The sequence below is a fragment of the Micromys minutus genome, assembly GCF_963924665.1.
Source record: "Micromys minutus genome assembly, chromosome: 15".
NCBI lineage: Eukaryota > Metazoa > Chordata > Mammalia > Rodentia > Muridae > Micromys > Micromys minutus.
In genome coordinates, this window is record NC_137984.1 from 5,458,340 (window position 1) to 5,471,439 (window position 13,100).

The window sequence follows — 13,100 nt, forward strand, 5'->3', positions numbered from 1 at the left end:
GGCTATACCCATAAGAAATTTGCTGAGATAAAATACTTTACTGAGGTTGTTCTCTTATACTCAAAAATGATCTTCTAGACTTAAGAATTCCGAGTATGTCCTCTTAAAATATTTTTATTAGATGTTCTCTACATTTACATTTCAAATGTTATCCCCTTTTCCCCACTCCCAGCCCCCTCCTGCTCCCATTGCCTCCCTGAAGTTGCTCCTTCTCCCAACCTCCTCTCCCACCTCAGCACCTTGGCATTTCCCTACACTGGGAAAATGAGCTTTCGCTGGACCCAAGTCAACCTCATCTTGTCTTCAAAATTCCAACACAGAGATATTGCACATCCATGTTTATTCCTGCACTATTGACGACCGAAACACAGTAGCAGCCCAGATGCACCTCAGCAGATGGATGTAATTTTACTCAGCTGTAAGAAGACAGATTGTAGCACCTGCAGGGAAACAGGTGCAACTGGGGATCACTACGTCAAGCGAAATAAGCCAAGCCGAGGATGATGCATAAGCCTAGATTGAGGTGTGTGTATGTATAAGCATGCATATGTGTGTGTGTGTGTGTGTGTGTGTGTGTGAATGGTTATACAAACGTGTGTGAGCATGTGTGTTTTCATGTACACACTCATGCATATGTGTATATGCTCTCACACGTACACACTCACACACACACATACTCTCTCACACACATCTACACAAGCAAACCCCATACATGTAATTTCCTCTAGCAACAGTTACTTTTTTCTTTAATTTTAACCTTTGCCATTGCTCATAAAATGTCAGCATGTCTCATGATCAAAGCAGACAACGCCTGTCAAATCTTATTGTGAGGATGGAGAGACAAAGAGATCACTGTACATTGCTTACTTATAATACATAAAGCCACTGATTAAATATGTATTGAAAGGAAAAGATCATATTTTCGCCCAGTGACTACAATTACCATGAAAATAAAACTCATTCCCCTAAGCCCTGTTCAAGCTGTGTTTGTTATTTGGCCACTGAGAAATCTAGACCTTGGTACCACTTTAAGAGTTTCTTAACAGTGACTCAGAGTATCTCCCTTCACCCATGCGCTCACTGCCCAGTCACTCGGGTGGAGTTCAGTAGGCCCGAGGCTAAGCTCAGACATCTGCCTTGCTGCTAAGTGGACCGCACCCACCCTGTCTTTGAAAGTGCACTTTCTAGTTTCCCTCCCTAGTGACAATGTGGAGTTGGCAGTTATTTTAGTATTTTAGAGACAGGAGAAAGGACTTTACACTGCACTGCAGAGGTCTGTATAAACACATTTGACAACTGTCATGTTGCTTTCTGTTGCTGTGATCAATCACTGGCTAAATGCAACGTGGGGAGGAAAGGGTTTACCCACCTTACACTTCCAGAAAGTTCCAGAAATATTACTGAGATAAGTCAGTTTTGTTTTCTAAGATTGATTTATTACATATAAGTACACTGTCGCTGTCTTCAGACACACCAGAACAGGGCATCAGATCCCATTACAGATGGTTGTAAGCCACTATGTGGTTGCTGGGATTTGAACTCAGGACCTCTGGAAAAGCAGTCAGTGCTCTTAACCACTGAGCCATCCCTCCAGCCCCATTCTATGGTTCTTAGTTAATATAGTACAGTATGCTATAGCACATTACTGGCTACATAGCACTGGGTACACAGACCTGGGCACACAGCTCTGGGCACACAGCTCTGGACACACAGCACTGGACATAGCCCTGGACACACAGCACTGGACACACTGTACTGGGCACACAGCACTGGGCACTCAGCACTGCACACAGCACTGGGCACACAGCACTGGGCACACAGCACTGGGCACACAGCACTGGGCACACAGTACTGGACACTGCACTGGACACATAGATGCTGTTCAATAACTTTTCTCTAATGGATGAAATCACTTTGGTCTGATAGCTGTTGGCAACTCCTAATGATCTGAATAACATTTCTTGGCACTCAAGGAAGAAATTTTGCATCATCCCCAAGGTCAAAATAGCCTGAAGGTCAAAATACCCTGCTGCCAAGACTCTGAGCCAGGCCACCACTGACTTGATTACATTAGTGCCAACCCCATGAACGCTCTGTGAAGATGACGTCAGTGCCGCTCACAGCGGTCCCTACAGTGCCATGGTGACTGTGTCCCACAGTTCATTTGAATCTGAGCTTGTATTGTAAGCGAGTTAGAAGGAAGGGGAGTTTTTTTAAAGTATGGTTTTAGCTTTTTTTTTTCTTAATCCCATCTTGATGTTATCCAGGGGCTTAACAGGCAATTATTAAATGAATACATACAGTAATAAATAAGCAAATTTAGTCAAACCTAAAGCAAGCTTTCTTTTCATGACATCAACATAGGTCTTATGAGATCAGGCTGGAGGGATGGCTCAGCGGTTAAGAGCACTGACTGCTCTTCCAGAGGTCCTGAGTTCAAATCCCAGCAACCACATGGTGGATCACAACCATCTGTGATGGGATCTGATGCCCTGTTCTGGTGTGTCTCACATACATAAAACAAATAAATCTTAAAAAGAATAAAAAAGAGATCCCAGAATGAGTCATCTAAAGATGGGTACAATCAGTAAGAAGTAACATCAAGATAAGAAGTATCATCAAGACAAAGAAACCTTCCCCCATCTAAGCATTTGACTGACAACTAGCCTGTGGTCCCACACAGATTGTTAACCCCTAAATCAAGCCGTCTAGGTTTCTGTCCTCTGATTATGGTGGAGTCTTGAAATATCCAATATTTATGTCACATATTGAAAGTTGTTTGTTTTAAAGGGCTTTTAGCTACTGTTTGTGAAAAATTAAAGCTGAACACCTCAGAAAACCAGGCAAACAAATTCTTGAAAATGGTGTTGGTGTAAATGACATCAGAGGGTTTCGGTTATATTTCCTCATTTGAATTTTAATTGTGTTTGTATAAATTCAATCTGCAATATAAGGTTTAAAGAGTTAGAATTACTCACAGCAACTGTGGGGACCCAAATATGATCTGTTATAAGACTTGGCCAAACAAAACCCTGCTAGGGAGGAGGGGGAGACTCTAACTCTAACCTGAGGCCCCATGCCTACCTGAAGCCCCACCCCTACCTGAAGCCCCACCCCTACCTGAGAACCCACCCCTACCTGAAGCCCCATCCCTACCTGAAGCCCCACCCCTACCTGAAGCCTCACCCCTACCTGAAGCTTCACCCCTACCTGAAGCCCCACCCCTACCTGAGGATCCACCCCTACCTGAGGACCCACCCCTACTAGAGGCTCTGTAGGCAGCCCATGGTTGATAGAATGAAAAGAGACTTTCTCTTCAGTGGTGTACCCAATGTAAGCTGTCCATGTTCTTGGAATATAACCTCACACCCATGATCCTGTAAGCAGTAATTAGTAGTCTAACCCTAGTTAGACTCGAAAAATTACAAAGTTCTTTAATAAGCAGGGGCAAGAAGCTATGAAGAGAAAGTGCAGGGTAAAGAAGGGATATTGAGGACTGAATATAATCAAAACATGCATACATATATGAAGATGTCGTGATGAAACCCGTTACTATGCATTAATATAATTAATATATAATCTTTAAAACGTTTTAAATTAACTGCAACTCCTATGTCTCATGTTCCTGTTCTCTGGTCTTGGGGAAAGTGTGTGTCGCATCAACTCCAGAGACACTAGGGCTAAAACTGGATGCTGTTTTCAGTTTTGGAAGTGACATGTAATTGATTTTTGTTCCTGTGTTGCTGGTAGCGTCAGCGAAACCTTTTGGGCCTGATTGCGGGCGCCTCACTGTTAAGTCTTACAAAAGGCGTCTAGGAAGAGTAACTATCAGAATGCAGAACTTGAGGTTTCTGGAACTGTCTTTTGCTTCACTTCTAACTTCAATGCTCTAAGATGAAAAAGAAAGTACAATTAATAGAGCAACAACGAGCAACAATGTAATCAAAAGCAAAATCTCTCAAGTAAATGTTGCTGCAGCCTCAGTGTCTGAGGACCACAGGTGTGGTAGCTTTTCTTGGCCAATATCGCCATCTACTGGAGACACCAGGACAGTGTTCCGGAAAATGAAGTCTGGAGGGATAAGTGTATCCGGAAACCGGAAACCGTTCTTTCAGCTCTGCTTTGCTTTGTGACCTCCTTTTACTTTTACTTTTTTTTTTTTTTTTAGAAGATCTACTTATATCTACGAGTGTTCTACCTACAAGCATGTGCACCACGTGTGTGCCTGGAGGTGTGAGTCATCAGGCGGGACCTGGGACCGATTTCACTTGTCCACAAGAGCTCTTAACCATCGCTCTAGTCCCATTTCACGACTTAAAAATGTTTATCTAGATCGAGGATGTCCCTCCTCATTCCTGAAAGATTTTACAACATGCCTCACTGACTTAGAACACTTACAGTCTGCATTCAGCTGTGTGACCTTGTGGAGTCACTTAAACTCTCTGTGCCTTTGTCTCCTGATGCATAGATAGTATGGGCAGTCTTTTATTTTTATTTTTTTAAGTATTTTAAACAACTTTATTTTTTAAAAAGACAGAGATAAACGTACAGACTTTAAAAGCATTTTTGCACAAAACTGTCAGTATTTGATTTTTTTAAGGTTGATAGTATTAATTGAAATCTTACTAGTTTCAATGAGCATAAAGTACATGTAAAACAAAACGTAACACGGAAATAGTCAAAGTTCTCTTGGTGTGTAAAGATTAAACATAATGATTTTTAAATACCAAGAATTGCTACCAGGCTGCATTCTTGTGGTATGGGCAGTCTCATATGCACTTAGCACATGCTATCCAGCAATATTACCACCATTCTTAAGGCAAGTCACTGTGTGGAAGGACTGCTAACATCTAAGGTATGTATTTGTTAAATAACTTTGCAGCTGAACACAAATGAAAAGCCTAAACTGTTATTAAAGGTTTTGAAAAAGTTCCCACCGCTTTAAAATATTCAAAGACCTCAGCGCATATAAAATTGTCATTTCATGTTGCAAGTTATTTTTTTTAAAGAAATGTATTTATTTTGAATTTTCATCTTTTTCAATAGGCTGCATTTATTAGGAATTTCTTGAAATTTCTGCCCCATGGTGGCACTGTTCTTTGGTTACTTTGTTGGTAGCTTTTTCTGTTGTGTTGACAATATTTGGCAAGAAAATGGTTTATGTATTTTTGCTGCGGGGGTGGGTGGTAAGAACCAAAACAGAAGCCAAAAAAAAAAAAAAAAAAAATTCTAATGATTTCTGGCATTGTAATATATATACCATAGATATTCATTAGAGTCTATAGGTTAAGTATATGCAGTATGCTTTCTATATTAACTAATGCACACAAGGCCCACACATATAATCGAATCATTAACAATGACCTGGTTGCTTCCTCGTTGGTGCCTCTGGAACACCTGAAACCTTGACTGTCCCTTGGCCAGTCTCCAGCCTGCTCTTCACATTAGGGGTGATTTTGCTGTTTACACATGAAGCAGTGGACTGCACCACACAGGGCTCTCCGTATGAGCATCAAGTCGAAAGAGGGTGTTTTCATGCTTAGTGTGTTAGGAAGAAGATAAAGAGAGAAGAGGGGGCATGTTCTGTTGAGGTGTGAGGTATGGGCAAAAAGGAGATGCCTCTGGCAGACCCATGTTGAGTCCCCTCCCCTGAGGGACCAGCCACATGACGTTATAGTGCAGAACAGAATTATTCAGGGCATGGGGAGGGGAGCTAAGAGGGTAGCAGGGGCAGATGTGACAAAGGTACAGGAGCCACAGCACCAAGAAGCCAGAGCAGGGGGCCAGGAGGCCGCCCCGCGGATGGGGTAACATAAGCTGCGGTTGATCAGGAGGTGGCTCCGGTAAGGAAATCTGACCACAGCTAAAATTAACCTCTGCGGCTGCACGCGCCTCCTCACTGCTTTGAACTAAACACCTAGACAGGGCACCAGCTGCTGGCTGCTGATTGTTGGGGACCACACTAGTGCCTGCCAGCAGGGGTCCGGTTATGCCTATACACATCAACGTGTGGGTCCCTCCTCCTCGGGACCAAAGTCGTGATTCCTGTGACCATTATAAAGTGGTGAGTGGGTGAGGGGCATGGGAAGGGTGTCTGGGGAGAGCGGTAAGGCTCCTTTCAACCAGGATCTTGTTGCTGTGAGTCCTCTGAGAGATCGCTCTTCGCCCCCACCCCCTCAGCCCCGCTGTTTTCTGTCATGTGTCCTGGTTCAGGAAGGCAGGAAGGCTCGGTGGTGTGTCCTTAAAGTAGATGGAGAAGGGTTTGTCTGGAAGTTATTGGTGGTCTGAGAAAATACAGTCGCCCAAATTCAAAGGAAGCCAGAGGCCAGATGGGCAGGGTCACCATGACAGCAGGTGTGGCCATTTCAGTCTGGCTTCTTAATGGGGCCTGGGCAGGTGCAGTGGGGAGGGAGAAAGATGGGCTGGTGTCAAGGCTTGGAAGTGTCAGGCAGTAGTCTAGAGGGCTTCAGTCCGCTGGTGTCAAGGCTTGGAAGTGTCAGGCAGTAGTCTAGAGGGCTTCAGTCCTGGGAAGATTTGAGAGGGAAGATGGAAGGAGTTCCTACCTGGTAAGACCCTGGCAACCCTGACATTTTATTTTCTTCCCTCTCTCCCTCCCTCTCTCCCCCCTCTCTCCCTCCCTCTCTCCCCCCTCTCTCCCTCCCCACAAACAGTGGATTTTTGTGTAACCCTGGCTGTCCTAGCTCGGCCTAAACCTGGCTCTGACTTTCTGTGCTGGGATTAAAGGCATGGACCACCACACCCAGCCAGCTGTGACCATGGCATATTTCACGAGTGTGTTATAGCTTCCCCTGCCCCTGGCCAGGACAACCCAACTCCCCACTTGTGGAGAATCCACGTGGAAGCTTGGTTCACTGAGCAGAGATATACTTATCTAGAATCTCCTTAGTTGTTCAGACGACTCTTGTCACCGACAGACAATAGCAGCATTGGGCACTGGAAACACGACCGTGCGATCTCTGATAGGGTCTGAGAGACTGATGTGAGGCTGTAGCCTCAGGTCTGGGAGCTTCCCCTCCCTCTCCCCCCTCCCCATCAAGCCGATAGCCCAAGTTCTGAGACAACATTAGCATCCCAAGGTAGCAAGCCTTGTTTGGAGAAGTGATGGAGAAGATGTCCCTGTGTGTTTAGAGGCATGCTGCTATAACCGACCTTCGGCGCTGCACTGTCACATGTTTAAGCCCTATGGCATTTGCCTGCGAGTGAGCAGACACTGCGTGGCATGTGAATGACGTAAGGGAAAGCCCTAAATATGGCTTGACACAGGTCAGGGACATCCTGCTGTGCTGAAGCCTCTGATTCTTCTCAGAGTAAAAAACGCTACAAAGTCAGCATCTCGTTCTGCTTTTGTGTGTTTGGGGACTTGAACTCACATCGCCAGACTTGAACCCGAGCGCCTTTACTGGCTGAGGCACTTTGCCAACCCATTTGCCTTTTCTTGTTGCCTTCATCCTCCAGATGTGCTGTCTTATCACGGCAACAAGGTTGCAGGGAAAGGGACATGCATCTCTTTGACTTTAGGTACAGCTGTAGATAGCATCATCTCGGGGATATAGTTCTCAGCTCCTGAGCTCCAGACTCAGTGCCCTGTAGAATGGATTTTTTTCTTTGAGCTAGAGTGTTAAAAATAGGATTCACCGGAAGAAGGCCATTAATGTGTTCTGAGCCTCAACAAACCAGTGTGCCTGCGTGGGAATTTCCATTCCCATTTTAACCTGGATAGGCACAGGAGCCAATTCTTTCCCTTTATTAGGAACTGCAGACTTACGTAAATTTCTTCTAGAAAGTTCTCTCCATCTTGGCTATCCCTATGAGCCAGGCTGACTTCTCTAACTCTCTTGTGATGTGGTGGTATATGGACCGAACTAGAAGATGCGGTGCTGATGCTGATCCGTGTCCAGCTGGGCACCAGTGGCCCTATCTATATGACATACACAGGCTCCCATGCTGTCTCCCAGCATGGCTAGGACTGGCTTGTGTGAGTCCTGTAGAGCTGGGAGGCAGACACAGCTTTGTTCCTCCTAAGATGACTCCGTCAGGGCTCCGTTCAGGGACTCCAGAACCAGAATAAATAGTACACTTGTGCAAACTGTCATTTTGTATCCAGGGCCACACTGTCTACCGGGTGGGGGACAGCCCCTTTTCTCCTAGTCTTCCTGGTAAAAGCTTATTGTAAAAACATAAAACACAGCAACCTGGGATTCCCCCATAGGCCTGGCAGCTCTGACATCTGAGAAGGGCCCAGGGCTCAAGGCACAGCGGTCACTTGGTTGCCTCGATGGAAGGCAAACCTCTTAGCTGTGGAACTGCTGAGAAAGGAATGCGGCTCCCTTGTGAGGAAGGAAGGTGGGATGTGTTCCTAGGGTAGGACAGGGGCAGCCACTGCTGGAAAGTGCCTGCAGACCAGAGGTTCTAAAGTTCCTTCCATACAACTTTCCTGCCCACAACACAGAAGTGTGTCTGTCGGGCAAGTCCTGGTTCTCTTGAACAAGTGTCGTGGAAAACTCTGACCCCTCAGGACAGTGTCAGACCTTCTGGGATCCGGCAGTGCCTTCCTGATCAGACAGACGGTTCCTACCCCAAATGCCAGCCAGGGGCCACTCTCAGATGTTGACTTCCAATGCTGCCTGTGCCTCACAGAATAGGAGGAGGACTTGGAAGAGTTTGTGTGGCTTACCCGGTCTGAGTGTAAAAAGAGGGTGAAGCCAGGACCTGTCTCCAGGTCTAGGGCACACTCTACTTGTAGAATTTTTTGTGTCACTCCCTCACGATAGTGAGTTTCAGAATACAACACGCGCTCCCTTAGCCAAATGCTTTGGGGTTGCGACCAAGCCTGCTCAGTCAACAGGGTTCTCCAGCAGCGGAGCAAGGGTTAAAAAGATAGAGAAGGTTAGACAATACTGCAGCATGTCCCCAGCCAGTTCTGAGACTGAAAGGTCGGTTTAATTTTTATACCATTTTAATTACATGCAGGTAGTAATAAGGTCAGTTCTAGGTTAAGGAACAATCAAGACAGTAAACACAAACAGGGAACAAGCAAAGCCATAAACAACATCCCGTGATCGCTGTTTCTAAGGCTTGTAAAGATGACAGGATTATCTGAGCCTACTTCCCTGCTCTAGGTAGTCATACCCTTGCCTGAAGCCTACTTCTTTGTCCTAGCCTAAAATCGGATTCCTCTCTGAGCTGACTTCCCTGTCCTAGCCCAATGTCAAATTCCTGCTTGGAGTAGTCCTACTTCCTTGTCCTGGCCCAATGTCAAACTCTTGCCAAGTGACCCCAAAAGCTCTCCACAGGGTTGAAATACCTGTTCCTGATTATCTCAAAAGTCAGTGCCTCATGACTTGCTATAAATGGCTGATGCATCCCCCCTTGAGTAAAGGGGTGTGAATTTGTGTGTATATCGACACACAGATAAATGCATTTGAATGCCTATCATATTCCCGGGCTCTGAGCAATCTACTTCCCACATTTTCCTGGGTGAAACCGTGGAAAGACCTGTGCTGCCTTTGCCCTGTGCCCTGGGGGCCTCTCTGGACTTGCTTCACTTGGAGCAACCTGTGTGCACTGATGTTTCCTTACTCAGGTTGTTTGCATGGGAAACACAGTTTGGACTGGCTGTTGGGAATTTTCATCAGCCCTGCACACATTACTTGTGTCAGTGTGTTTCTTTTTTAAAAAGTTACAGGTTTGGAGAAACGACTCAGAATTGGCTGCTCTTCCAGAGGACCTGGCTTTGATTCCCCAGGACCCACATGGCCTCTCGAACGTCCTGTAATTGCAGTTCCAGGGGATCCGACGCATCCTCCTGGTCTCCACAGGCACCAACCATACACATACGACAAACACATTCACACAAAAACGTCCAAACTCACAGGCAATACACAATAATTAAAAAAAAGCAAAGGAACAGCAACAAGCCCCCTTTTACCAAACGGAAACCATACTGGGCAGGCTTACCAGATGGATTCCATAGATGCGCCCACTTGATGCTAAAGCCCAGAATTGATTGGGCTGGAAATGTAAATACTAGTTGAGAAGTGTGACTCATTCCCAGAACAGAGAGCTCTGTGTCTCTTCAGACCTCTCAGCCCTGATCATGAGGAACAAGAAGAGTCAGGTAAGTTTCGGTCACCCGAGACAGGCTGGGACGGAGCCAAGGCCAAAGGAGGCGATGAGGAATGCTGAGTCAGCCAGTTGGCATGCTGGTGTGTGGCAGTCGGTGCAGGAGAGAAGAGGGCGGGCGCTGAGACGGAGACTTACTGTGCCTCGGCCAGTAGGGATATCTCCCTTCACCGGGCGCAGTGTGCCTGCAGGGCTCCTGCAAGCTCACTGTGCACCCTAGGAGCCACGGAAGCACACCCGAACCCGGAATAACCTAACTGCGGCTTTGTCTTGCTCGTTCCTGGCCCCTTACGCGTCGGGAAGCAGAACTTGGCATCTCTTTGTATTCCCGAATCTCTGCTTGCCCTAGAAAGCCCAGGGAAGATATATAGATTTTGTGGAAGAATTTCCAGGAGAGAAGGGGACAGGACTCAGACAGGTGGGGTAGTCTCCCGTAGGCCTCAAGCACACAGCTCCCTCTGCTGGCTGGTCCCAAATCCCACCTGCCTCCCTGAATTCTCCTGCAAAAAAAAAAAAAAAAAAAAAAAAAAAAAAAAAAAATCCTGTAGTGTCTCTGCCAACACATTTGCATGCCCATCCTCTTCTTCAAAATAAGCCTCCCTCTTGGAGTAGGAGGTGTGTGTGTGTGGGGGGGGGGGCAATAAATCATCCTGCTTTTCCTGTCTAACCTAGGTTCACTCCCGGATGCTCCACACTTGGCTTTTCAAGAAAAACACCCGGGAGGCTGCACTTGTTGGCTCCCTTGGGCTGGATCCTCACCCTCAGCCAGGAGAGCAGCAACTCACCCCACCCCCAGCATCAGAAACAGAAAGCTCTGAATCCTACAAGCATGACAGGCACCTCTCAGCAAAGCGTGTTTTACAGGTGCCTGTTCTGTGATGGCTTAAGAGACCTGAAGCCTTAAGATACCTGGATTAAAAGTGGATGTCTCCATGCTGAGGACTGTAAGTGGGCTCTGGGGTCGGAAGGCAAGCCCTTCATACACTGAGCTAATCTAAGGTCCTTGCTGCTAGCATTGTAAACATTACACTAGAGCACATTATGTCGACACAATAAGAGAATGGGGGGGGGGTGGGGGCTAGATGGCTCAGAAAGTGATCTACATGGTGTAAGGAATAAATCTACTCCAGAAAATTGTTTACAAGCATGCAGATGCCAGGGCACACATGCAGAGAGAGAGAAGGGGAAGGGAGAGATAGGCAGGCAGGCCGGCAACAGTGTCGTTTTAGAAAGTATGTCAGCACTGTTCATGCTCGTACACAGACACAAGTTCACAAGCTGCTGAGTGAATCGTGATGAGCTTATTTTAAACTCACCTGTGCTCATCAACTCTAGGTCCTGCCGCTGACCTGGCTGTTCGCAGAAGTAAACTTCACACCCTTCAGGACGTAAGTGCCCAGAGCAGCCATTTCAGATGACTTCTGAAGCCAGCACGACATATGGCAAAAGGATAGATTTAATATAAAATACATATTTTTTTCCTTTAATAGTGTTTCTTCAACCTGCATTGCTCACGAACCTATATGATTTTCACCAGTTCTCCAAACCATTTGTGATTCTCTGCATCATGTTTTTAAGTCAACTTGAAGCTCAAATGTATATTTAATAAACATGAAATGGTTCATTTATACACCGACTGGTGCAAAATACATTGAAAAGGATAAAAATGCTCATTCCTGGTCTGTGAAAATAAAGTGGTTTCCCAACAGTGGCCCCTGCACTATGGGGGATAGAATGTCCAGAATATTCTTGTATCCTTTGTCACGCGCCCACGCTTCCCGCCGCTAGGAACAGGCGTGCAACAAACAGATTCTTCTGCAGATAACCTTTATTGTCCAGCACTTTGAGCAGGGGGCTTCTTGAGCAGGAAACTTCTCTCTGAGCCGGGGACTCCCTACCGAGTTCTACCGTCTAGGCGACCTCTCACGCGCAGTCCCCCACGAGCGATCTCTCTGTCCAGTCTCTGTCCACGCGGGTCCTCCCGCAATCTCTTTTACCGAGTCTCTCTCCACGTGGGATCTCCCACAACCTCTCCTATTGGGCTTCTCTCCACGTGGTATCTCTCCGCCATCCCTCCACGTGGGGTCTCTCGCAATCTCTCCACTCTCTTCCTCTCTTCCTCCCGTGAGGGAGAAATGCACTGCTATATATGCCTAAGAGACTTGTGTTGCTACCTGATTGGTGCATCCTCCTGTAGCTCAATCACGTGCCCCAAGAGTGGGCTGTGACTTATGTGGCACATGTGCATTAAGTCTCTTGGCTGGGCAACAGCTCTGTTTACTGAGTTCTCGGTGGGAAGCCGGCACCATGAATTGGCACCAAGGGCTTCCTACAATCCTTTTCTCCTGTCCCTTCCTCCCCAACACATTCCTTTGCTGTAAGGAAGGGGAAGGCCCATATACATGAGAAAAAAAAAAAAGGCAAGAGCTGTTATTAGAATAGCTCTCTTCATTTAGAAGACCCACCCCCCCTTCTTCCTCCAGGCTTGATTTCCTAGGACACCAGCATTTCTGAATTAACGAGGTTGACAATACCTTGTCCCAGACAGCCTCCTCCATTACTAAACATTAGGGAGAATATTTGAGAATGAAAGAAATACCCCATGCATTACTGTATAGACAAAGCCAGTCTCAATCTCGGAGACCTGCAGAACCCGCTGCTGATCTTACAAGTCAGCCTCACTCTTCTTCAGCGCGTATTTTCCAGCAAATGTGACTGATGATTTCCTGTTTCCTTTCTCTAAAATATAAAGTCCCTAAAGGCAGAAGATCTGTTTTGTTGTGTCTGGAACAGTATTTGGGGTGTGTGTGTGACATGCTTGATAAACTAGTGACTGTTGAGTGTACAGGTGGTGGGTGGGTGGATGGGGGTGGGAGGGGGAGTGGGAGGAAGGGTGTGGGCAGGTGGGTGGGTGGATGGGGGTGGGGGGAGAGTGGGAGGAAGGGTGTGGGCAGGTG

The 13,100-nt window shown here is 46.5% G+C and overlaps 1 long non-coding RNA gene across 1 annotated transcript; it reads left to right on the plus strand.

Annotated features, from left to right (window-relative positions):
- The first annotated feature begins 5,942 nt into the window (after positions 1-5,942).
- LOC308430358 lies at positions 5,943-11,785 on the plus strand. Its single transcript, XR_013975345.1, has 4 exons — positions 5,943-6,064; positions 11,008-11,087; positions 11,479-11,531; positions 11,634-11,785. It is a non-coding gene; the product is annotated as an uncharacterized lncRNA (long non-coding RNA).
- The last annotated feature ends 1,315 nt before the right edge of the window (positions 11,786-13,100 follow it).